Source organism: Cupressus sempervirens, chromosome 9 (genome assembly GCF_028749045.1).
Source record: "Cupressus sempervirens isolate cs-2001-9-10 chromosome 9, ASM2874904v1, whole genome shotgun sequence".
In the NCBI taxonomy this organism is placed as follows: domain Eukaryota; kingdom Viridiplantae; phylum Streptophyta; class Pinopsida; order Cupressales; family Cupressaceae; genus Cupressus; species Cupressus sempervirens.
Window position 1 is genome coordinate 539,418,058 of NC_143126.1, and position 27,189 is coordinate 539,445,246.

Here is a 27,189-nt window from a genome sequence, read left to right on the forward strand (position 1 = left end):
TGATTATTATCATCAGAAATGCTTGGAATATAGGCTCATAGAAAACATTTAAAAAAATTAAAAAGGCTCCAAAGAAATATGGGTGTCCTTCTAGATGTCTCGTAGATATGAGTTACTTGGAAATATTTTGACATTTTCTCATGGCACTATAAGATTTCTTTTCTTCAGCTCTGGCATTGGTTATGTTTTCCTCATACTTTCTGAAAGGTTTATTAACAACACTTGTCAAGGGTCGTGTGATATGAATCGTTCATAATTGTCTTCTATTTCTTATGATGATAGAGGCATCACTTCGTTTTCATCCTACTTTATTATTCTGTGTAGTTATTATTTCCCTTGGATGCAAATTTCCTTACTTTACTAAAAATTGTGTTTTATGTCATTGTTGGTGGTCTTGATTATGCAAGTGATCTTGGAGAGGAGTGGAGAATCGTGTTCTCCTGAGATGTCTTTGAACTAGTTTTGTGAAGCTTTCCTAGATTAAGGTTTGTAAGTGGCATTGTTGTTGTAGATTCTATGAAGCAAAGAAATCATTCGGTTTGTTGTAAATGATGACAAGAAGAGCAAATGAGCATCATCTTAGCTAGGTCTTTGTATATTCCACGTTTTTGCATAAAAATGAAATGTCATGTTGATTCCAACATTTATTTGAAAAGATACTATTTCTTTACAAAAGGAAAAGCAGGTTGGTTGGCTTCGACCATATTTGCAATTTGAACCATCAATATATTGACCCTCAATTATAATTCTCGTTCACAGCAATACTAAAGATTATTTAAATTTGGGTTACATTCTATAATTTTGTGAATGGGGGCCGATAGCTTATCAATAGTCGAGACATTTTCTATTAGAGGTCAGTGATGGATTGGAAAGGTTGAAGCACTTTATATCTCACTATTCAATTTCATCTCCTAGAGCAAGCAAATGGTCACATAATGACTTTGCTCCTAACCTTGCTCAAACCCTCAAGAACAACCCATCTCAACTCCATACGGTGCCAACATGGATAGGTCTCAATCAAATCTAGGGAAATGAATGTTGAACAGCTCTCAGAGAGTGAATGGGGACTCTTTTTGTTTATTGCAAATTTTTGACAAGGAAGCACAAGCCATGAAATCGGCTCAAAATTCGTCATTCATTCTTGACGAGGCATATTCCACAAGGATAGTTGTTTTATCTTAATTAGTTGAAGTTGTGTGCTCTTAAGAGGGAGATCGGTAATGTCGATAAAGCAAGCATTGCAGATCTTCCATGTTTTGACAGGTAAAGGTGTTGTGTAGTGCCTTTCCCATTTGATTTCTATTATTCATCTTAATGGATGCAACCGTGATGATCTTGCTTTGTGAGTAATCGTGATTGGGACTCATGAGTGGTCTACACCCTTGGGGTGATTTGTTAATGTTATTATATCAGTTGAATTAATTTATGCTTATGCTTGATTCATGAGATTATGATGTATTTGGTGGTTTTACTGAGGTTTGTTCTAGTAGTTACCTGGATTGATGTGGCATCACAATGTTGTTCCGTGATTACCCTAAGATGTGAATAGAGTGTACATTGTGTATTATTGTCTTGCTATACTTGACTAGGTTCTTGTAGCAGTGTTTACTCATGTTTTGGACTATGTTGACTTATATGTTATAGTGGCATTTATGTTGTTGAATAATTATTTTTAATTCCATTATTAAATGCTTAAATTAATTAGAAATTTGTTTATCTGTGTTGGATTTATTGATTTATCATGCTACAAATAATTACTTTGTCTCTTCAGTAAATTTATGTAAAAGAGTTATTTGAATGATTATTTAAATGAAATTAATTGATGCTTTAATTATGTAATTTATGTACTTGTTGCTTTGGCTATGATATATTGTGCATCTACACTTGATTGTGTTCATTTAATGTGCAAGACCTATATCCTTGATAGTGGCTCATGGAGTTAGTGATCAAACCTTTTATGTTGAGCCAATTTTGTCCCTGTATGGGCGATGCATCTTTTATTGTTATTTTAATTCTCTGGTAATTGATAAATCCGTATTCATAATGCATTATGTGATTAGACCCGTGAACATGTCTGTGCATTTAGGATTCCGCAGTTGTCGCGGAAAAGATTAAATTAAATGTTATTTTAGTGGCTTAAGGGGATTTTGACTATTGGATTTAATCTTTATTTTATTGCCGACTAATTTGTTGTAGTTGAATTCCAAGCAATTGGAACTGCCTAATTCATTTGGGTTGAGGGGCCAGTTGGTTATTAAGTTATTCTAATAACCTAATTTATAAGTCACTTTGGAAAAGTGCTTATATTGGCAAAAATAAACTTTATTATTCACTTTTCACTTTGAGTTTCATGTTTTGAAGAGCAAAATGCTCAAACCCTCTTGGGGCTGAAACAAAGATATGTTTGTTGTGGGAGTTTGGCTTAGCGGATCTTTGTGAGATTGGTCTCATTGAATTCGTATTGGGATTGCTCCACTTTGCCAAAAGTTTCAACCAATTCGGCATAGTATTCATTTATTTCTCCCTGTTCTTGATATTTACTAAACGTGCAAGGTAGGACTTTTTGATTTAATTAGTTTTAGCCTGTTTGTATTCATTCTTTCAATTGCTAAATGTTAGAGAGTGGAGTACTAGTATTCCCCTCCATTTTTATGCAATTCCATCCCCTGGTTGGACAGGTTTGAGCATTTGATGTTTTCAAGATGTGGGTTTGAGGGTTTTCCTATTGTTATGCTGCTGGATTTCCGTGAAGTGTCCGGGTCCATGATTTTATCTGAAAAGTGCAATGTTTGGCGCATTTAGACCAATGGGTTTTAATTTTGTCAATTTTCAACAATGTTGACTTTAGAGCAATTTTTGCATTGCCTCGTTTAGTGTGCCACCTAGTTTTCTTGGATATTTCTTGGCTTTTGTTTTTGGTCATGGATCTGGAATGTATGTTAGGTTTCCAATCTGACCATGATTTTTTTCATCGCATCATTGGGATTCATGTAGAATCCATACTCCTGGATTTAGGCCGGATGAGTGAGTTCATGATGTTTGGTGTTTTGTTGCCTTTTTGGGATTCAAGTCAAATTTGTACTCCCGGATATAGGCCGGTTGAGTGACATTGTTTTACTTCTATCAGTTGTTGCATTTCTCATATCCAACCCTTGCATTGGTATTATGTGATTACATTCGTGGAGTTGGTTGTGCCCACACACGAGCATGGATGCATGCGTATGACAAGATCTTGCAAGACCTGAACTCTCGGATATAGTCCAATTGAGAGATTGTTCATTTGAGAGTTGGGTTGGGAACTTGCATTGCCTTTGGGCACTCATCATGTGATGAGCATGGGTATGTAGGGTAGACGTGTGGAGTGGATTCTCTCGTGCACCCTGGCCCAAAAGTGGCCGGCAAGATAACAGAGGTTCTAACAAGTAATAATCAAAATTAATTAACGGGGATAAAACTTAATGATAAGATAAGAGAACACCTGAACGGTTAAGCTGAGGGTATGTGTTTGAATAGTTAAGCTGAGGACATGGTGCGTAGCCTCTTGATTGGAGTTGATATTACCACACAGACTTATAGCTTGGGCTTTTCAATGCCAAGTGACTTACACTCCACTAGAGTCCTTACATAGTTATCCTATAGAGGTTCTGACTAGTGACCTGATGTACTGCATTGTCCAATAATCATATCGATGTTGGTATCATGTTTTTGATTGGCATGTGTTAGCCTTGGGTGATTGTCTTATGTGATTGTGGTTGGGTCATTATCTCCATGAGCACGGTGGGTGTGGACCTATGGGTACCATGTGGTTGGGAGATGTAGCTACCTATACCACTGCTGGGGATTGGTGTACAGAGATGGTCTACTTTCAGTTTGAGGCCAATGTTGGATATTCACTTGGTACTTCGGTGTATCCGAAGTATGTTCTCTTTTTTATTTATGTTTTATCTTGGATGCAATGATATCATGTTTAGATGATGGATAGTATGTTACTTGATGCATTCCTTTATCATGATGTTGTATCATATTGCTTAGTTGAGACTTCTTACCACTACTTTGGCTTAGTGATGCTATTGGTAGATTAGCATGTTAGATGTTTCTTATTTCATGTGATGTTATTGGATAGATTATTAGTAAGAAAGATTTCTTTAGACACTCCAACGATCTAGTTGGCAAATTGAGGTTCATGCTCGGGGGTATGGTTAGGGCCCTTAAGGTCTCATGATGTCATTATAGTAGGGAGGAAACGAGCACGGTTGTGTTGAGTTTGTTATATCATGTTTAGAAAGGAATATCTTATAGTTCTTTATTCCTTCTTACTACGATGTTGCTTACATTCATGTTTTAGTTATGATGCTATGGTTTAGATGAATAGATGCTTTTGCTTCTTTATTCTAGTATTTGAGGGTTCTTTGATCTCTTCTATGCTTTGGAGTGCTCATTCCTCGAGCTTGGTGGTTCTGATACTCTCGGTGTGGATGTTCTTACCCTACTTTGCCTCTTAGATGGCTAATTGGCATTATCTAAACCTGGGCGATATTTGTTCAGCATTGTGCAATACTAGCAAAGTAAAAAGTATCGCACTACAATAGAGTATCGTACAATACTGGTAATGTATCGCACTATAGTAGTGAGGAGTATCGTACGATATCGATAAAGTATCGCATGGCCATAGTAGAAAGTATCACACGGGGTCTATGGGAAAACTTGCTCAGGCAAACAGTGAGCACTTTCCAACTTGTTCGATGTGCTCTTGAAGGAGATTTGGGTAACCTTTTGGGGGTTCTTGCAATCTCTTCTTCCTTTACTTTTCTTCTTCTTCCTTATACTTAAGACATTTATATATGACGATTCATTTCAGATAGGTTCCAAACCTCTTCGAGTTAAGATAAAGATTCTAGAAAATCTCAGGACTTCAACAATTCAGACTTAGTCAGATTTAAAGGCTTCAAGATTTTAGACTTGGCCAATTTTAGGATTTGTCTTTTAGCATGGGGTCTAGTAGATGAGTGGTTGTAACCTTGAGCCCTCATCCGGTGCATGACCATTTGAGGCTCTCTGCTTATAATTCTTGATTATGTTATGGCTAGTGGGAAATGGACTTGTATGTTTAACCATGCTAAGAACTTTTACCTTGGGCTTTAAAAGAACATCTCTTTCGGGTATTCTCATGATTCATGTGATCTTTGATTTTGGGTTTCGTTTGGTGCTTGGGGATCGTAGGAAGTGTTTGTAAGACTTCTGTTGGTGTAAGTGAACATGTGAGTTTAGCCATGTTCCTTATTTTATTACCTTGTTTGGATGTTTCATTCTTGCACTTGGTTACTTATGTTGTTGTTATCTTACTTATCTAAAGACAAAAATTATTCAGTGCATGTTTGATCCTTGTGTTCCAAGGATCTTTAGGCGGGGCATTGAATGTTGACTGAGGATTATTAGTAAGGCATAGTGATCAAAGAAGAAATTATCATGAAGTTTACAGGTGTTCGGATGTCTAGTTTTGGTCAACCATGGATCGAACTTGTAGCCTCAAGCTATGGAATTTGAGTTCAGACAACAAGGAAAGAAATATAATGAAGGATTTAGGATTGACAAGATTGGTGACAAATACACTAGGGTTTTTATGTAATGCCCCGCCCAGAGATCCTTGGAAACAAGGATGAAAAACAAGCCAGAACAAATTTTTTTTAAACAAGTGTAAGTGCACATGATACAACCTACACAAACCAAAAGATCGCAATGGAAGACTGAAAGACAACCAAGCACCAACGGATCTCCAAACGCCACTACCAACCAGAACACAACCAAAAAAATCACAAAGACCTACCAAGCTGAAAGACATAAGCTGACTCTTGGAAACTGGCTAAGTCTAAAATCCTGAAGCCCTGAAATTTGGCTAAGTCTGAATTTTTGAAGCCCTGATTTTTCCTAGAATCTACACCTTAGCTCGTAGAGGTCTGAAACTGATCTCAAATGAATCGTCGCATATATTAAAATATTAAGTATAAGGAATTAAACGATATATTTTAAACCCCGAAGGACTACAACAGAAACCCAAAAACTGAATTTCAAAAGAAACCTCCTGAATTCAAAATGCAACAACATAGGCTTGAAGAACACCCAAAAGGGTATCTAGATCAGCTCTCAAAATGATTGGAACACTACAAAAAGTGCTCGCTGTTGGCACGCACAAGTTTTAACCAAAGGGTGTGCGACACTTTTTACTAAGGGAGGGTGACACTTCTCCCTTAGTGCATGCGACACTTTATCAGTCTCGCGCGATACATCTCAAGAAGGCGTGCGATACTGGAAAAGTATTGCGCGACATTTCTCATGAAGCCGTGCGGCACTCTTCCAGTGTCGTACGATACTTCTCCAATAATGCGTGCAATACTTTATAGTATCGTACGACATTCTTTCTATGGGCGTGCGATACTTTAACAGTGTCGCACAATGCTGAACAAATGTCACCCATAGAAAACAAAAACACTTCAAGAAACTCGAAAAAGGCCAAACACACAGAAAAAGCTCCACACCAAGGAGTACCGGATCCACATTCCGAGGCGAGAGCACTCGAACAATAACAGAGTAACTAAAAGATAGAACACTAGAATCTAACCATCTACCAAACAGAGAGGGGAAAAGTACAGAAAGGAAACATCACATTCAACTGAAAGAAACATCGCAATAACATAGTTAACATTGCAATGAGCAAAATAACCAACTAAGTACGCGGTTCCTCCCAACCGTCAATGGTGTCATAGGACCATCGTGGGCCCTAGCCATCCCCTGCGCATAACATCCCAAGCCACTGATCAAATCATTGGTGCTGTCGTAATAGGGACGTCACTACTAAACATGCTACAATGTAAGTAAATAAAATCTAACATGCTAGTAGTAAGCATAAGATAAAACTGTAATCAGATAACATCATAATGAGAGCACAAATCACAAGAAGCATACTCCGTATACCGAAGTACCAAGTGACACATCCAGCTACAGTCGTACTAGGACAATAGACCGTCTCTGTACACCGGTCCCTAGCAGTGGTGAAGGTAACTACGCCTCCCAACCACGTGGCACCCGTAGTTCCACACTCGCCGTGCTGATGGAGATAGTGATCCAACCACAAACACACAAAAACACCACAACTATGGCTAACACTCACGCCAAGCAGTATGATGACTGAAACCAAGACATAGACAATGCATAAACTACAGGTCCTGGTCAGACACCTCAATGAGCTTACTATGTAGGGACTAACATCATGGAGAGTCGCTTGGCATCAAAAAGCCCAAGCTAGGACTTGCGCAGATTCAACATCCCTCAACGGAAAAGCTCTTGCACCCCAAATATTTTATTATCTTAAGATTATTACCACCCAATATTTATTTAATTTTCACTTAATTAAAGCTTCCTTCGCCAACCCTCTGGGCACAATGATCACCAGGCTGCGAGGTAGAAGCCCCCTCCATATGCTACCCTACCCTACCCATGCTCATCCAATGATAAGTGCCCGTAGGCATACAAACTCCCAACCCGACCCCAATAATCACAGCTTCTGGAAGTACCACGGAAGATCGAGCCCCGCAGGTCACCCGATGGATGTACACGTGTGTGGCGCATCACCATCACGAAGATCATGCACAAGGACAGGATGAGAATGCAAATAGAAGTCAATCAACCGAAACATAATCAGGATGACGGATGCTCACGCATCCCAATGTAACCCAAGATGCAAAAGTGGTCTAACTGGTATCCAAATGGATCATCCAGGTCCACAAACCACAATGTGCCAAGAAAACCCGAGAAAAACAGGGCGGCACGCAAAACGAGGTAAAAACTCCAAATTTTGAAAAAAATTTCAAAATTAAAACCCATTTGGCCTTTGGGTTCAAAAACCCCAAAAATCAAAAAATAAAAGAAATCAGGCACCGTATGCAAAAACGGCCAGCATAACGGCCCAAAAACCCAAACCCCTATTTCAAAATCAGGGAAAACGTTCATACCCGACCAATCGGGCAAAACCAACAAACAGAAACAGAGGGGAACACTATTTCTCATCCTCCTAACATACAGCTACAAGAAACGGAAGCAAAAACGGAGTAAAACCAATAAAACGGGAAGGCCCTACCTGATGGAAAAAGGGGCAGAAACCGAAACCCACACGATAAAATAATCAATTCGCCAAAAATGCTGAAACTGACGACAAGGCAAGAACTCCTCGAGCTGAATCCAACGAGACCAACCTCACAAAGATCCCACGCTCACAGCTCCCAGAACGAACAAAACAAGAATCCTACAGAAGAGGATTTCCAAATTGTTCTCCAAATTTCAATTTCCAAATTGTGATAAGTGATTTATGAAATCACTTTTCCAATACTTATTCACTTTTTGGGTGAATAGTCGATTCTGGAAAATAGCTAGCTAGAGTAGTTAAACTCCGAATCGACCCAAACGAAAACAGGTTATTATCCGTAATGGAAATTCACCTAAGGCAAACCTGCCAGAAATTAAATCTGAAAAGATTAAAACCCGAAAACCCCCAAAACATAGAAAAACACTTAACACTTTCGCGACAAATGCGAACTTCTAAATGCACAAACACACTCACTGGTCTAATCACATAATGCAAATGAGTTCGGATTTACTAATCACCGAAAGGTTTTGATCTAAACAATAACAATAAGGGTACGTCGACCATATAGGAATGACATGGGTAAATATGAATAGCTGAATCACTAACTCCATGTGCCACTGCTAGGGATATAATTCCTGCACACTAAAACACACGATCAAGTGCAATGACAAATAATATCATAGCCGAAGCAACATGTATTAAAATACCTATTTAATCCATTTACATCACTCACATTCGCAGAAAGCGTAAAGATACAAGAATGAAGTAAATAACCATAGCATAGAATCCATCTCATAACATAATCAACAAATAGGTCCAATACATCATATAACCAGATACCATCATAGATCTACTGTCATCTCAAAATGGCATCAACATGCAAATGTGATAAACTGAACAGTATAGCAGTAAAGCATCTATGGTACTGAATCCAAGTATAACATCCAACCCTCGGGTCATCATAAGGTACAAAATAATAAGAGTATCAAGTATCTCTCGAATCAAAATAGACAAGACATAGACTGCAAACATGAGAGGCACTACATTTTATCTCTAGAATGCTATGTATCGAAAAAGACAGCAGTTATTTGCATAAGGTGTCTCGTTGATCGTATACCTGTTGAACATAATTCTAGGATTGGGTTTGGAATTCCTTAGTATTGAAGATATTGCCTTATGCTCCGTTGGTTTTTTAGTAATGCCAGACATCAGCTTGGTTCTCAGTATCTCGTCCTAAATGTTGGTGTTCACTGTCATCAACTTATTCATCTCGAGGGTTAGAGTACATATCATTATTTTTCTTGTTTTGTGAAGAGTGCATGCTTACTTAGGGGTCTCTTGACTTAATTGAGAGGAGTTCTCTGTAAGCCTTGTTCATGCATTGTTTATCATCTATAGATGAGTATTGCTATGCATGTTGTGAATACACAATTACAAGAACATCAAGAGAGACTGGACTACACACAGATAAGTATCCTATGATTATTGAATTTATGTCACAAAGCTAGAAGTATTGATTAGTTTCTAGTATTTATCTCTACATATCTTTTTATGATAAATTGATTTTATTAATCACTCTTGGTTGCAGGATGCAACAAGAATCAATGATATGGGGAGATTGCTTACTTAATTGAATTGATGATGCATATTTACATTCAGACATGAGATTCAAAGGGAGCTTGTGATTCAGAGGGTGATGTTCTACCTCAAAGGAAGGTTACAACAACTATCTTATTGTGGTAATTTTCTTGTTGATTATGAATTCTTATTCATGTGAAATTGATAAAGTAGTAAGGACAGCTTGAAGAACTCTTTCACTCATGAGGGAAATCATAGTAAGCATCATGTAGAGAGAGTTCATGATGTCATCATGTTGACTGATTTTGTAATGAGAGTTGGATGTCATGTTGAGAGAGTCCATAACAACATCACCTTGAAAGAGTCTGTGATGTAAGCTGGTTGCGAGCCTTGCAGGCTTTTCATGTTGAGCGATTCCATGACAACATCACTTAGAGAGAGTCTATGATGCAAGCTGGTTGTGATTCTTGCAGTCTTTGATTTTTCATGTTGAGTGATTACATGAATTACATTATTCTAAGATAACATGTTTTTTTATGAGAATCTATGTGATTAGAATATAACATGTTTTTTTATGAGAATCTATGTGATTAGAATTTATCATTGACATTTTTGGGTTGCAGCAATGTGTGAGTGCTATGCTAAAGATCTCTCTCTCGCTAAGAGGGACAGTTGAAGATGGTAGCTGTGATAGAGAACTTTATCTCTAGCTTTAGGAATATGGTCGTTATAATCGTTATGGTCACCTTCAGTTTAAGAGGACATTTGTAAAAATAATTGAGATATTATTAAATGTAGTGACGTGTCATACATCATGCATAGAGGCATGCATTTGTAATACGAAAAGTCATGTTTTGGGAAATTGAAGAGACCTTCGGTTATAATGTGAAGAGTCTCTCTATTTGTTATATATATTAACATTTTATAATCAATAAAGTGATATTTATATTGTTTGGTTCAGTTTTTCCCCTTCATCTAGAAGGGTTTCCACACAATAATCTAGCATGTCTCTTGTTTCGATTTTGGCCCTTCCTTATTGCTGTTTATCTTTATTTATGAGCCGAACTTAACAATGCAAGTCCAAGTCTCAATACTATTCTTGAAAACTTTCATACTTGAGTTTTGCAGATTAAAAAAATGCACCATTATATTTCTTTGTATGATTGCACTTGATTTTCTTTGAAAATGTTTACTATGTAGCACTAGTCATAGTGGCTACCGTTGGATGATCCACTTCTGCCAAAGGGGAATAGTGACTCAGATGATTTCAAGTCTTTGGATATTGATAGCCAAATAGTTTCATAGTCAGTCATGTTTTGATCTTTAAGGCTTCTGAATACATGTTTGTGACTTTAAGATATTCATAGATTATGGATATTTTATGCTAAAGACTACTATTATAATGCTATATTGAAATTTAATATTCTGATATACTAATGCTCTCATGATTTATTTTCGTATTGATATTGTCGTTATCAGTTATTGACATTTCTCTCTATAATACATTAATATATTTGAAAAAACATATATATACAATTGTCACCCCCCATCCTCGTCTATAAAACACCATGGAACATGTTGATGTTATGTAGCTGCAGGAGTTTTATATATATATATATATATATATATAATGTAGCTGCAGAAGTTATCTTTTACTGTTGGTGAACTGCAGAAATGATCTCAGTCGTAGAAGCAAGTATTCTCATATACCATTTCTCCTTATAATGCCTGCCCAAATGTTTCTACTTCATCGTCAGTGGTTATCTTCATATGGACAGACACTTCAAATAAATGAAGAGTCGTTTGTTTTGGCATCACTTGTATTGGTGTCGCTTCATTGGCAATGAAGAGTTCACCTCATATGGACAGACACTTCAAATAAATCAAGAGTAGTTTGTTTTGGCATCACTAGTATTGGTGTCGCTTCATTGGCAATAATATCTTTTACTGTTGGTGAACTGCATAAATGATCTCAGTCGTAGAAGCAAGTATTCTCATATACCATCTCTCTTTATAATGCCTGCCCAAATGTTTCTACTTCATCGTCAGCGGTTATCTTCATATGCACAGACGCTTCAAATAAATGAAGAGTCGTTTGTTTTGGCATCACTTCCATTGGTGTCGCTTCATGCACAAACATATTATTTATTCATGGCACTTGTGTGCCTGAAGGTTTTTGTTCTTGATATTTTGTGCTTTGTTGTTCGACTATACTATTCATTCATCGTTGGAGAGCTTAGATACTGATTTGGATGTGGATCCGGATGCAGATGTGAGAAGTAGTTGCGCAAATGCCCAAAATTTTTTTATGGGGATGCGGATGTGTTTGGCTGCATTGTATATGTAAATGTATATGCAAAGAAATGAAAGAAATATACAAAATTAAAACAGTTGATAGTATGATACTTAAAACTTCCCCAATACATATTCAAATTTGAAATTCAAATATTCAATAAGATTATAAGCCATCATATATGTCCATGTTCACGATTCCAATCCAAATCAAAAAACATCACAATCACAAAATCAAAATATAGTTCATGATTAAATGTTCATCAATCTGAATCTGAATCATATGGATTTGTTAAAAAATCCTCAACATCTCCAACTCCTACAATTGCCGCAAGTTCAAGATCATTTGAACCGAAAACACTTCCACTTGTGTTGTATGCACCATGTATCATGATATTATCAGCATCATTATCCATGATTGTAGTAAGATCTTGAATCGTTGCATCCAAGTTTGCACACTCGGGTTCTACATCTTAAAGCTTGGGTGCCCCTTCCCTATAGTGATTCTCCTTATGTGACAAAAGACGCAAGTTGGTATGAATGTAAACTGAGTCTTTAGCTTTTTTAGAGCCCAACCAGTTACACTTCAGTCAGTGGATAAAGTGAGTATGTTCTCCAATTTCGTTCAGCAACAAAAGAACTTGCAACTTGGACAATGTTCACAATAACAAAATTAATTATTAAATTAAAACATTAAAAACGTAAAGCAATTTAAAAAATTGTAGAATACAAATGGTAAACAATAAACAAATAAAACTTACTTGACTGCAAAAGGACTATGATTTTGAGAGGTTGTAGATGCTTAAATGGTTGACCATAGAAGCACCACCATGTGATAGCTCCCATGTCCCATTGGTCTTTTATTACAAGTTGACTAAGTTTTGCTTGCAAATCAAATAAGCCAAATTCAGTCCTAACTTTTTTGTGAATGTCATTATCTAAGAAGAGTCTTGCAAAAGCTTTGTCACACACACTAGCAACTTTTTCATCAGCACATGGTGATATTCTATCTAGCATACAAAGTACTTCTTTGCAATAGTACCTTGGAGATGAGCCATATGCAAGGAGGTGCAATGAGGTAGTCATCTTTTACCAATGATGAATGATTATTTCTAGTTGATTGCATAAGCCTTCACATTTTGTGAAGTCATTCTCATGTTTTTGTATAGTAAGTTTTACCTTCTCTACCATTGTAATATGCCATCATAGACATCCCCCAAACAAGGTTGATCTATATTAGCAAAGCAGAGCATAGGCATGATAGAGTTTGTGAAATCTAATACAAATTGCACATGTGCCCACCAACTGTCATCCAAGATCAATGCCTTGACCTTTTGTGCCATCTCTGAATTCAAAGCATTCTAATACCCCGCTGGCTAGAAATAACCATTTGGCTTAATGCCCCTTGCACCTTGACAAGTCATCTCATAACAATAGTATGAGATGCAAATCGAGTTTCAGCCACCTAAGTAAGTTAATCAAAACAATATGTCAATAAATATTAAGCAAAGTTATACACAATTTGATGATTCAACATGACATAAAATATATTCAAATTAAACAAATAAGTTAAATAAAGTAATTACAATTTACCTTCAACAACTCTAATTTGGAGAATAATCTAAATATCGATTGTGACAGTGATGATTCATCACAAACATTTGTATCTCCACCTCCTCTTAGAAAATTTGCTTCACCCAATCTGGATGCCAATCTGTTGCATGACCAAGTTTAGGGAGTGTACTGTTACAAGATTCAAGAAGAGTTGGCAGATTAACGGATTTTCGGATGATTGATTGATTAACAGAGGAACAAATGTGTTCCTTATAAAGAATTACAAGGACGTTGTTTCTAAAAGAAACAACGTAGACTGAAGACGGAATTAGAAACAAAACTAGAGACAAGATAGGAAACATTCCTATCTGGACTGAAGAAAAAAGAGACAGGATAGGAAACATTCCTATCTAGACTGAAAGATGGACTACAGACAAGTAGTTGACTATTATAGAAAGTATAAGATATTATCTTAATACCCTCCCTTAATGGTCAACGTACGGATGTCGGAACATTCTGTGATAATTGAGACCCTCCTTGGATCTACAGAATGCTGAAACCAAGAAGCTTTGCCAGAAAAGTGCTATGACTCAAAATAGATTACAAAACTTCGTTTTTGTGGAAAAAACGGTAAAACCCAGAATCTCACGCAACCTTGCGTATTACAGACAACTTGAAATGACTTTTGAGGAGAAAATCAACAAACCCAGAATCTCACGCAACCTTGCGTATTACAGACAACTTGAAATGATTTTTGAGGAGAAAATCAACAAACCCAAAAAAATAGAAACAGATTCAGAAGGCGAAAAATGCAGCTTCGCCTTGATCAAGACTCGGAGAAGTCGAACGCTGCGTAACACCCAGAACAAGTTGATCGATGTTTCGATATTCGAAGATTGCGATGATGCGCTGCTTCCAGGTTCCATAATTGCGACCATTGAATTTGGAATTATGTTCGAGTAGAATATTTGTCAAAGATGCCATGGCACGTTTTTCAATGAAAACTGTGAAAATTTGTGAAGGCACGTTCTTCGAGGCAAAAAAATGGAAGACCCAGAAGAATCAGAGAATGACCCAGAAGAGAGCTCGAAAAACCCAAAAGGAATCTGTTGTCGTTTTTTGGATCCGCTGGCTCGAAAATCGAGGCACAAAAATCGAGGCACCCAAAAAAACGGGCAACAACCCAATTGAGCTCTCGAAAAACTCACCAAGAATCTGTAAACAAAAATATTTTTTCGACCCCAAAAATTAGGGTTTCAAAAAAAAAAGGCCCTAGCTGAAAAAAGCTTTGAAAAAACTTCAGATTTCTTGATGAAAAATGGCAGATTTTTCTTCAAGGATCGATGTGCATGGACGAATGGGGCTAGAGTGTGCTGGACAAACACAGGCAGACCCGAGTTTGGGAATTTCTCTAGGCCGAAAACCCTAAGCGGGTTTTAGAGAAATTCAACAGAAATAATTTTGAAAAAATTTAAACAAATAATTTCACGAAGAAATTATAAATTTTTTCGAAAAAATTTAAGTAATAGCTCTGATACCATGTTACAAGATTCAAGAAGAGTTGGCAGATTAACGAATTTCCAGATGATTGATTGATTAACAGAGGAACAAATGTGTTCCTTATAAAGAATTACAAGGACGTTGTTTTTAAAAGAAACAACGTAGACTGAAGACGGAATTAGAAACAAAACTAGAGACAAGATAGGAAACATTCCTATCTGGACTAAAGAAAAAAGAGACGGGATAGGAAACATTCCTATCTAGACTGAAAGACGGACTACAGACAAGTAGTTGACTATTATAGAAAGTATAAGATATTATCTTAATATGTACGATACATGGTTTCCAAAAGGTATGGTCATATCGACCCTCAACCAAAGCCCTTGCACCCCTACAAGTTTTGGTATTATTTGTAATCACTTAGACTACATTCTCACTATCCACTATCTCTATGGCCTCAATGAGAATTTTGGAAATGAATTGTGAATATTTCACTTCCCCTTTACTGCCAATTGCTTTCAAAAACATTACCCATTTGGGTGACACTGCAATCACATTAGTCAATGGTCGGTTTCTCTGATTTTTCCATGCATTTGAAACAGTAGAAACACACAAAGTTTTCCATGAATATCTAATTGGTTGAATAGCTTTCTCTACACAAGCCTTCTCTTTTTGCAATAGAGTGGTACACACATTTTCGTACCTGAGACTTGTGTAATCAGTCGGTGTTTTATTTATGGCTGCTACCATATCCTTTCAATATGGAGATCTCACCAAGTTGAAAGGAAGACCATTGGCATAGAAGCAACATGTATTGGCTTGATCAGTAAGATTCGTTGCCTCCGTTTTAAATGCGGTGTCCAATGGACCTCTCTAATAGATGGTAGTTTCTACTTCTTCCTCTTCCCCTCCTAGTACAAGTACTTGCAAGGAAGGATGTTTGGAGGATACAATTGGTTCAATGGGTGATTGCATTATTTTGTTTACAGATAGAGGTTGATAAAAACTTTGGTTTGATCTTTTCAACAATTTATCAGCAGCTTCTTGTTCTTTAACAAATGAAGTTATTTGTGCATTAGACATCCCCTTCCCATTTGTGCCTTTGCAAATTGCAAATCCTTTACCAATAGGGCCCATAAAATAAAGTTTGACCTAAGAATATGAGCTATTGAATGCTTTGCCTTTGTAACTTTAACAATAAATACACTTCCAAATATATGAGCCACCTCTAGAAACATGTGAGATTCTTGTAGTATGTCTCCATAAAGGTTATCCAGCATCAATTTTAAGACTATCGGCTCCTTGCCCTCCCACTAAACTTTGACTACCATTGGCGGCCATTCTTGCACAATACAATCTAATTTCTTACTATGCCTTTAATAAGATATAAATAAATTTAAACTAGAAAATAACTATGAACATCAAGCATACAAGTGCAAAAATATGATACAAAACTACTTAAATAGATAGCCATACTTGTTTCTTTATTTTTATTTTTTTTAAAAATAAATAATGAGAAAAACTTAAAAAATTTCTTCACAAACTTGAAAAAAATCATCCAAATCTCAAAAAAACTTATTAAAGAACTTGAGAATGGGATCAAATGCTTAAAACTCCTTTGTGTAAGCCATCTCTCGCCCTACGAACGATCTTTTCCAAAAATAATCACCTTGCCTTCAAAATGTCAAAATGGAGATCAAATGAGAAGATAGTCTAGCTACAAACAAAATGAGATGAAGAATGGTTGAATGACCTCTTTTAGGGCTGTTATAGGGTTTAGAAGCAAAAAATAGGCTTTAAAACTCTTATTTGCATGTGCTAAATTATAAGTCAAGGGGCCAAAAAGCAATAAATTTTTTTTTTATGAGTCTAGGCCCATTGTATTACGATATAGATAGTTTCTATCTACTCTCTCTTTCATCTTATTCTAATGGTCACTCTTTTTCTAATGTTTTCATAAATTCATTTTGTTTGTTATGGAAACTTTCTTTTTCACTTTTCAAGAATGTTTCTATTCCTTCTCTCTTATTCATTATAGAAACATTCCTTTGTATCTTGTATAAATAGATCATTCATGATCTTTGTTAAATAACACATTCATTATTTTACCATAATACGGTATCAGAGCAAATTTTTGGCCTCTTCAAATTTTTTTTCATTTTGAAATTATTAGTTCAAAATTTTTGAAATATTTGCCCGAGTGTGTTCAAAATTTGCATCTTTTCTTTCCTCCAAACCCGACTAGGGAGTCAATGTTCAATTTTTTTTTGCAATTTCGTGGCCTTTGTTTTGGGCATTTTTGAGCTGACATTTTCTACACATCTTCTTTAAAGGACGGTGTCTAGGGTGTTTTAAACCCCTCTATCTCTTATTTTCGTCTAGCAGTTTCATTTTACACAATTCTTTTACAGTCAAATCTATCATTTTTGGTTTTTTTAAATGGTTAGGGTTTCTTTCAAAACTCTCCTTTTTCGTGCCAATTTTAAAAACTTTTTGTAGATTCTAGGAGGATTTTTGCATATCTTATCTAGGTCAGTATATATATTTTTCTTGGGTTTATCATTTTTTGTGCCTTGAATTTTGAGCCAACAGATTCAAAATCTAATTTCAGATTCTTTTTGGATTTTTCGAGCTCTCTTTTGAATGACTTCAAATTTTTTGGGTCTTTCGTCAATTTGCCTCGAAGTTCGTGTCATCTCCTTTTTTTCACGGTTTTTATTGAAAAACGTGCAATGGTATCTCTCACCAATCTTCTCTTAGAAGGCAGTCAACGATTCAACGAAAAGAACTACAACACTTGGAAGTAGAGAATGATGATGATCTTCAAGTATTGTCGCCTTGAGGTGCTTAATCTGGGTACCAAAACACATCCTACCATAGTCAATGCTACCACAAGCCAACATTGTAGAACATGCAGACCTCTCTCGTCAACCCGAGGCTGCCTTTTACGCTTTTTGAGGACATGCAAATTTTTGGTTTTTGAAGATAGATTGACCATTAAGGGAGGGTATTACGATACTAGATAGTTTCTATTTACTCTCTCTTCCATCTTTTTCTAATGGTCACTCTTTTTGTAATAAGATTGTTTCTTATTTCTATAAACACCTTATGTTCGTTATAGAAACTTTATTTTTCACTCTACAAGATTGTTTCTATTTCCTCTCTCAAGTTCGTTAAAGAAACATTCTCCTGTATCTTGTATATATTGATCATTCATGATCTTTGTTAAATAACACTTTCATTATTTTACCATAATATGCAGAGGCTTCCAGAAATGCCGGATGCCTATGGAAAAACCACCCGGCAGCGCCTCCAGGCATGCAGAGGCAAGTGGAAGCGAGTGACAGGCTTCCACTTGCCTCTAGATGCCTGTGAAGCACTTCTAGGTAGCTTCCACAAGCATCCTCCTCTAGAACCGCCTCCACAAGTATCCACTTCCACTTCTGTGTCCCAACCCAGAATGCTCGCATCGGCTTCTAAGTTGCGGAGACATTAGATTAGAGCATTCTTTGTATCAGAGAAGAATTCTTGTTTGTGTCTGCAGATTCAGAGGAGAAATTATTATTACTTTGTAAATCAGACTTATGTTCTTCATTAATAAAGTGATCCTGTTGTGGCTAGGTTTTTACCCTCAAGTTAGAGGGTTTTCCAAGGGTAATTTTTGTGTGCTGTGTTATCTATTTTGTTTTTTATGCTGTGTTCTTTTCTCAAAAAAATCAACAGAAGATAGTTAAAACTTTAAACAAATATATAGAATTGTAAAACTAAATACATTTGATAGTATGATAATTCGTCCTTGATCAGTGCAAAATGCCAAAAGTGTAGTGACAAATAGATTAAATGCCAATTGATGGTTCACAATTTCAATATTATGTCATATGCCACATAATATATATCAGCTGCCCTTTAGAAAATCCTACTGAGAAGAATGAAGAGAGTAAAATACGAATGAACCCGTACTCAAATGCACCTGGTATGGGTGAGGAACAGAGTTTGAGTATACACGTAACATAGTAGATCACTATTTTAGATGAAAAGCTGTTCCATAAAAGAGGTCTTAATCATCTGAAGGATTTAGTAATTTTAAGGCTTGGTTGAGGAAAAAAAATTGTTGATGCTGGGCTCAAAGCCTCAATCTCCTGATATGTACTTTACAGGAGTTTCCTTCCAAAGCGAGCTTGAACAAATTAGTTTTGGTAAGATGTCTAATCAGATCAAATCACTTAAGGAAAGTGATAACCAAATGAAGCCCACATCAGCTACATGTATCTCATTTTTTTCAAGATCTAACTATTCCTTCTTCCACTTGTAAGCTGGGAAAATAAACTTCAATTATGAAGAACAGTGACTGCAACTCAGCGATCAGACCTGAAAAATATGCTTGTAGTTGCTCATAAAGCAAGTATAATGCTGAAAACTGCTTACTGCATAAAACATAGCCTATCTACAAACAATATATTAATTATTTTTGTTCATGTACCATGGCTATAATTAAATACTTGCAAATAAAAGATTGGCATCTGTATACTAAGTAACTTATAATATGTTAGTGTGGTCAACATCATAATAACTAGGGATTCAAAACCCTCTGTTCGTATGGTTAGTGGAATTTAAAAAACCAGGATTTCTACAAATCTTGGTTTTGCAAATCTTCATTCCGATTTTTGAGATTTTACTTGAACCGTTTGTTTCACTCGGAAGACGCATGTGAAGACACATTTTTATACGTATGCTTGGAGTTGAAGGCACATTTCAAAAAGTAGTCCAATCTATTGTTTTTACACTCCTTAAAAAACATAACCAGGTTTTGATTTTCAATTCCTACTTGCTAGTAGGAAGTTGGAAAACCTGGTTTAAAGGCAAAATTGAAAGTCCAGCATGCTAATTCCATTTTGCCAATTTTGAAACAAAGACAAAAAAATTCAAATCTGGATTTTGAAAAAGCCAATTCCTGTCACCTTCCAGGAACCAAACGGACCCTTAATTCAAGAAATTATAACCGATACCACAGAGCTGTTGCCATTTACAAATCATATTACCTTTTCCCTTGACAAAAATAACACAATACGAAACAGTTTATTCATACATATAAACATTGTAGTTAGACAATATCATATCCAATTCGAGTATTGTACTTTAAAGTAAATACTCATTTTAAACATCAATGTTGAATCTTGATGATTGCAATTGTGATAATTTGTCCAATTCGAGTATTGTACTTTAAAGTAAATACTCATTTTTTACATCAATGTTGAATCTTGATGATCGCACTCGCAATAATTTGTCTCGATCTGCTTATATGCACTACTCACTGCAGATATCAATGTTGAGGACTGCATTAAGAACATGATCATTGATGTTTGCATTCTGAAAATACATATGGTAGTAAAAAGAACACCCAACTAATCTAAGATGCCAAGTTGAATTGGTGAGGATGATGGTGTTTAACATCATCTACCAAGCTCGAAATCTCGAAAATGAGATTTGGATTGGTTTTCATTTATGGTAATTTTGGCAGAATAAATTCCCCTTTTATGACAGCTTAGCCAAAAGTAACTTCAAGAATAGGTATGAGTTTATTCAAATGATTGTAATTGATGTAATCTTGTTGAATTTATTTTTAAAAAACAGCAAATTCAAGATCGAATCTGGTAAATCTTTGAGGAACATTCAATGATTTCTACACCAAACGTAAAGAATCGTTTATAACAGAACTTAATATAATCCAGCTTTAATACAAGACCATGCATAAATGTTCTGTTTAAATTAAGGGTAGAACCATAAAAATTCTTCACAATTAAAGGGCAAAAATGGATAGCAGGAATGTGCAGATTCAGTGGATATATGCAAGTACCTCTGTATAATCAACGATACATACCTTAAAAACGCTACCTGATGCATTGCAAATCACCGTTCAATTCCAAATTATCTTTGGTGAGTTGGTAAAAGTTCAGGTACTTCAACATCCGCCGTCTTGCCCTTGTAAATTTCATATAACATTTTGAACTTCAGACTGCCGGATAGAAACCTTCGAGTGAAATCTTCCTCACTTATTATCAGACTTGTAATCAGACCGATTGGAAGATCATGGCGAGCTCGCAATGAATGAAGGTGCTGAAACACTTTATACCGTGGCATCATCGTTTTCTCTACACTTAAGTTCAAAAGTACCGGATATTTAACGACAACATTTGGATTTAACCCCAGAGTACATGTCAAGAATTTCATGTTCTTCTCTATCTTACATACAGATGCACAAAGGAATTATAATGTCTCCTTTTTAGCATTCATAGCATGATGTTGTCGTTAGCTTATTTCCCCACAGTTGTCGTAGGCCTATTTCCCCACAGTCTCGTAGGCTAACCACGACATTAAAAGGGCTTAGAGGCCATTTGGCCTAGATAGTTTCAGTTGCAGGTATTTCTGAAAGATTTTGAGGCAACTTTGGGCATACTTACTATTCATAGTAAGTCATCTTGGGCATGGGTGGACATCCAGTGGTAGCGGTATGTCGATGGTAATTGTTTAAAATCGGCAAAAAGACTTGTTTATCATTGATAAGATTTGTTTTACATTGATAAAGCTATTTTATAAAGTTAAATTTAAATATTTAACTTTATTAATGCATAGACTATAGTTTGTGGGAAATATTTAAATTAAAAGAGTCCCCTTTATTTTATAACACATTGGAGACATAAGTTACATAAAAGGAGTTATGTTTTATCCCACATTGAGAAAACGGAGGATGGAGCTCTTGTGAGAACACTATAAAAGAAATGGAAGAGCTTCTTTTAAGCACGGTTGGAAATATCAAAGAAATTGGAGAATTTTCTAAAGGTTATGTCTCAATAGTTTGAAGGACGAAATCCCTTCAAGCTGAAAATCTTGATGCCATTGAAAAATATGGTCTTGAGATTCAACAGGGTAGCAATCCGAAAAAGCAGAAACGAAAAAGCAGTACGAAAAAGCGAAACCGAAAAAATAGGCGAAAAAAGCGGAATCGAAAAAGCAAGCGAAAAAAGCGAAACCGAAAAAGCAGTTCGAAAAAGTAAAGCAGAAGGGGCAGCATTGAAGGAAAATTATTACAGCCATCTACAACCAGGTCCCCTTGTTAGTATTGTTTTTTTAGGGTATTATAAGTTTCAGCTGTAAGCGTGCATTATACTAGCATTGTCATTTTGGTAATCCATGTAAATGCCAAAGTCTTGGCCATATTTCATGAGCATTGTATTAGAAATTTGATTGCAATAAAAAAGATAATAGTTGCTAGTGTCATTTAAGCAATTCAATCTCATTATTTATCAGCTAGATAGTTTGCATACCAACTGTTTGCAAAAACGCCAATTGGCTGTAGGTGTTCTTTTCTCATGCTTAGATCATAATATATGCACTGAATATTGTCAAAATTAGGAGCACACTCATGTTAGGTCATTGTGTAGTTCATTGTAATCTTCTATCACTAGATTCTCATTGATGCAAATTGGAAAAAAGTCATTTAAAGCAAGCTGAAATACTATATCAGTCATATGTCTTTTGCATGTGAATTGTTTGACAAAATTCTTTGAGCCTTCAATCAGCATCTTTGAGAGCAGATTTGAGGAGGGTTATTACAGTGGTATCAGAGTTTGCTTGCAAAGTGTTTGACAAAATGTCAAACAACTAAAGTATAAAGATTTTTGGTGTTTGAAGAAGTTATAACCTATTGGGGTTATTACAATGGCATCAGAGCTATAAGTCTTGTCATCCTGTGGAGGTCTTATAGGGAATTTGGAATAGCCAGATAGAAAGAAAAATGTTTGACAAAATGAATGTCGGTCCAGATCAGGGAAAGGAAAAATTCTTACAATTATTAGACACCTTAGCACAGGAACAGAGTCAAAGATTTGAGCTTATGGATGCAGATGATGGCTTGTCAAATGGGGTTGAATGCTAATGTGGGTGGAGGAAATAATCAGAATGGTAACAATCAGAATGGGAATAATCAGGATGGGACACATAATGGAGGTGAACAAGTTGGGAACAATTTTGGTCATGCACCCCAACAAGCTAGGATAGTGAGTTCGAGGCCCATGATTCTCGCATTTCCTCCTAGAGCTCCAGAGCAGCCTATACCAGAGCCCCAGATCACTGATATACAGGACCAACTGAGGAGAGATTGGGAAGCCGGAGGTCCAGATTTTACTGTTGCAATTACCTTTAGAGAGTATATAGATGTGCGGATGAAGCATATGCCACGTGGACATGACAGGAACCAGAGCTATGAGCTACGGAAGAAAGTAGGGAAACTTCAGTTACCATATTATGATGGCTCGGGAAGTCTATAGCAAGAGCTTGGGTTCAAAAGCTTGACACATACTTACAATTGAACCTTATGCCTGAGGAAGAAGCTATTAAGTATTCAGCAATTCACCTGGATGGGTTAGCACACAAGTGGTGGCATCATGGTATAGTCACTATGGGTCATGAACACATTACCTCATATGTGGAGTTTACGGAGAGACTGATTGAACGCTTTGATAGGCCTAAGGATCATACTTTCCCTATGACAAGCGAAAACTTGTATGAGGAGTTTAACAAACATGCAGATTTGATACAGGAAGACTTCAGCACATCTTCAGGTAATGGTTTATCTGCATCATCTTCACAGACAGAAGGGGTTTCAAATGTTGTGTAGGTTGAGCCAGTTGCATCAAAAGGTGATATCATAGGCACACTAGATTGCATGATTGACACAGATAGTGATTCCAATATAGTTGGGTTGGATGAAGTTACAGCAGTTGAGGATACTGTCATGTTTGAGGATAGTACAGTTGATCAGAAAGTGAGCATTCAGGACTTTGCAAAAAATGAGTATCAAGCACAGTTGGATGCTTCTTCACATGAAATAGAGGCTAGTAGCTCTTCACTTAGTTTGGCAAGCCAGCTGAAGACAAGGGACAAGGATATTGTCACGGCTTTATCTCATCATGACAGGATACATGGATTGATTGAGAATCATATTTGGATGATTCAACTGCAGGAGAAACAGAAAGGAGTTACAATAGGTTCTTCTTGTGACGACTTACAACAGATCAAGGAAGATGCAGTGAAGAAGGAGGAGAAGGAGGTTGACCGGCTTTTTCATGAGCTAGAGGATACTCGAAATTCCTTGGTGTGTACTCGGTTGGCTCTCCAGGATTCTAAGAGACACATGGACGAGCTTTGTCTTGAGGTGAGTTCAGTTCGGAAGTTAGCGCGTATAGCAAGGACTCAATTTTCTTTTATAGTCAAGTCACATGATGATGATATGAGTATGTCTAGCATTCACACTCCGGATTCAAAGATTGTAGACAGGTGCATGAAGTCAGTTGGTATTGTTCACATTACTCAGGTGAGAAGTTTACTTGAATTGCCAGCTGGTTTCCGTTCATGGATTAGATGTTGGGATCCTTATCTTAGTACTTGGGATCGTTTTGACCAGAGATATCTATCATTCCTTGGTAGTAGTATCTATTGCACCATCATGGACTTGATTAGTAGTTTTCCAGGTGTAGTTCTCATCCATGCCAGCAACTTGTTTGATGCTGGAATTAGTTTTTACACACCTGTGTTGGGCATTGTTCATATATCCAATCGACCATTCTTGTTGGAATGGGTTGATGATCTCTCAGATATGACAGAGTTTACAGAAGAGTCTCAGGATCCGAGTATTACAGATGATAGCTATTCCGAGGTTACTCCTTTGGACAGTGTATCAGGGATAGAGTATAGGAGTTCGACTAGTCAGCACAATCATGTGTCTAGTCAGCTGAGAGTTGGCGAGTGAGACATTTCTATCACTTGCGAGCATTTCGATGTTGCTCGTCGGTTGTTAGAAATTTATGGATGGGGTTCTCCTACTAGTGATGAGCAGGGAGGCAATTATCTTTCCTTGACAGAGATCCACTCTTTATGGGAGGCTATCCGGATTCTGAGACAAAATTATATGCAGTTGGTAGCCGACAGAGATTATCTTATGGAGTGGGGGAGTACAGCATACGATGCATTATTGGCCAAAGAAGATGAGGTGAGTGAGCTTACTCAGCAGCTCGAGGTGACTTATGAGATTCTTGAGAGTACACAGTTGGCTTTCGAGGAGTCACAGTTTCATTTGGCTAAGGTGGCCATGGAGTTAGAGCGACTTCAGTCTTTAACAGATTCTGTACAATCACGGACTGTGGTGTCTAGTGATCCGCGGATGTCCATGGTCGAGGTTGATAGAGGTAGTGGAGATGAGGATATATCTGTCCATGACACTACTATTGGCATATTTGGTCCATTTCCACTGGAGGCAGGTTCAACTGAGTTGGGCGCTGCAGCTGAGCATTGTGATATGTTTGACTTGGAGGGCACAGAGACTAGTGATGTTGTTGTTGATTCTGCACTCTTGGCTATATCATCCTTTGACTTAGCTGATGATCAATCACAGTTGGTCATATCACGTCTGCAAGATGAGTCTTTGACTGAGATTGGTTCTTTTTACCGGCATTATACTAAAGGATATGTTCATCGGTTTGCTTTTGATCCATGTGTTGAGGAGTTGATGGCAGACAGGTTTGGACTGGGCTCTCATTTTTGCTATCTACCGTGTAATGACTATTCACCATCAGCAATGCATGGGTGTTATGGTTATTAGACAGTGGCCAGTAATCTGCAGCAGATGTACAGTGTGTGGATTCTCTGTATTTGGTGCAGTTTCATGTGGGAGTGGTCACTATTGTAGCAGAGTTGGAGTGTGCATTCCACATAACATGGTGGGTTGTGTGGATGGTGTTTATTATGTTGATAGTTTGGGTGATCTACTCTACTTGGGATCTAATATTTTGAGAGTTTGTGCCTCATGGGTTCCTTACTGTGGCAGTAGTGGATTTGGAGTTCAGTTGCACCGTGATTCACGATTCATTTATGGATTCCTCTTGGTTAATTTTCACAGGTTGTTGCAGGAGCCTATGTTGACTGATAGCACTATAGTTCATGACTGCATTTGGGATCCAGGTGGATTGATTGGGTTGTTGTTCGACCATTGCTTGGGGACAAGCAATTTTGGGAAGGGTGAACTGTAATGTCCCCTTTTTAGCATTCATAGCATGATGTTGTCGTTAGCCTATTTCCCCACGGTCTCATAGGCTAACCAGGACATTAAAGGGGCTTAGAGGCCATTTGGCCTAGATAGTTTCAGTTGTAGGTCTTTCTGAGGGGTTTTGAGGCAACTTTGGGCATACTTACTATTTATAGTAAGTCATCTTGGGCATGGGTGGACATCTAGTGGCAGCGGTATGTCGATGGTAATTGTTTAAAATCGGCAAGAAGACTTGTTTATCATTGATAAGATTTGTTTTACATTGATAAAGCTATTTTATAAAGTTAAATTTAAATATTTAACTTTATTAATGCATAGACTATAGTTTGTGGGAAATATTTAAATTAAAAGAGTCCCCTTTATTTTATAACACATTGGAGACATAAGTTACATAAAGGGAGTTATGTTTTATCCCACATTGAGAAAACGAAGGATGGAGCTCTTGTGAGAACACTATAAAAGAAATGGAAGAGCTTCTTTTAAGCATGGTTGGAAATATCAAAGAAATTGAAGAATTTTTTGGAGGTTATGTCTTAATAGTTTGAAGGACGAAATTCCTTCAAGGTGAAAATCTTGACGCCATTGAAAGATATGGTCTTGAGATTCAACAGGGTAGCAATCCGAATAAGCAAAAACGAAAAAGCAGTCCGAAAAAGCAGAACTGAAAAGGCAGGCGGAAAAAGCGGAATCGAAAAAGCAAGCGAAAAAAGCGGAAGTGAAAAAGCAGGTAGAAAAAGCGAAATAAAAAAAGCAAGCGAAAAAAGCGGAACCGAAAAAGCAGGCTGAAAAAGCAGTTCGAAAAAGTAAAGCAGAAGGGGCAGCATTGAAGGAAAATTATTACAACCATCTACAACCAGGTTCCCTTGTTAGTATTGTTTTTTTAGGGTATTATAAGTTTCAGCTGTAAGCGTGCATTATACCAGCATTGTCATTTTGGTAATCCATGTAAATGCCAAAGTCTTGGCCATATTTCATGAGCATTGTATTAGAAATTTGATTGCAATAAAAAAGATGATAGTTGATGGTGTCA

At 36.9% G+C, this 27,189-nt stretch overlaps 2 long non-coding RNA genes across 2 annotated transcripts in view; both read right to left on the reverse strand.

Annotated features, from left to right (window-relative positions):
• Window positions 1–21,187, reverse strand: part of LOC149539743 (uncharacterized) — a 30,570-nt gene extending 9,383 nt beyond the window's left edge. The window contains exon 1 of the long non-coding RNA XR_016355938.1: window positions 20,940–21,187. This is a non-coding gene — a long non-coding RNA (uncharacterized LOC149539743). The remainder of the gene's footprint in view (window positions 1–20,939) is intronic.
• LOC149539745 (uncharacterized) lies at window positions 6,643–7,087 on the reverse strand. Its single transcript, XR_016355937.1, has 2 exons — window positions 6,961–7,087; window positions 6,643–6,786 (listed from the first exon to the last, which is right to left on the reverse strand). It is a non-coding gene; the product is annotated as an uncharacterized LOC149539745 (long non-coding RNA).
• Window positions 21,188–27,189: the final 6,002 nt, after the last annotated feature.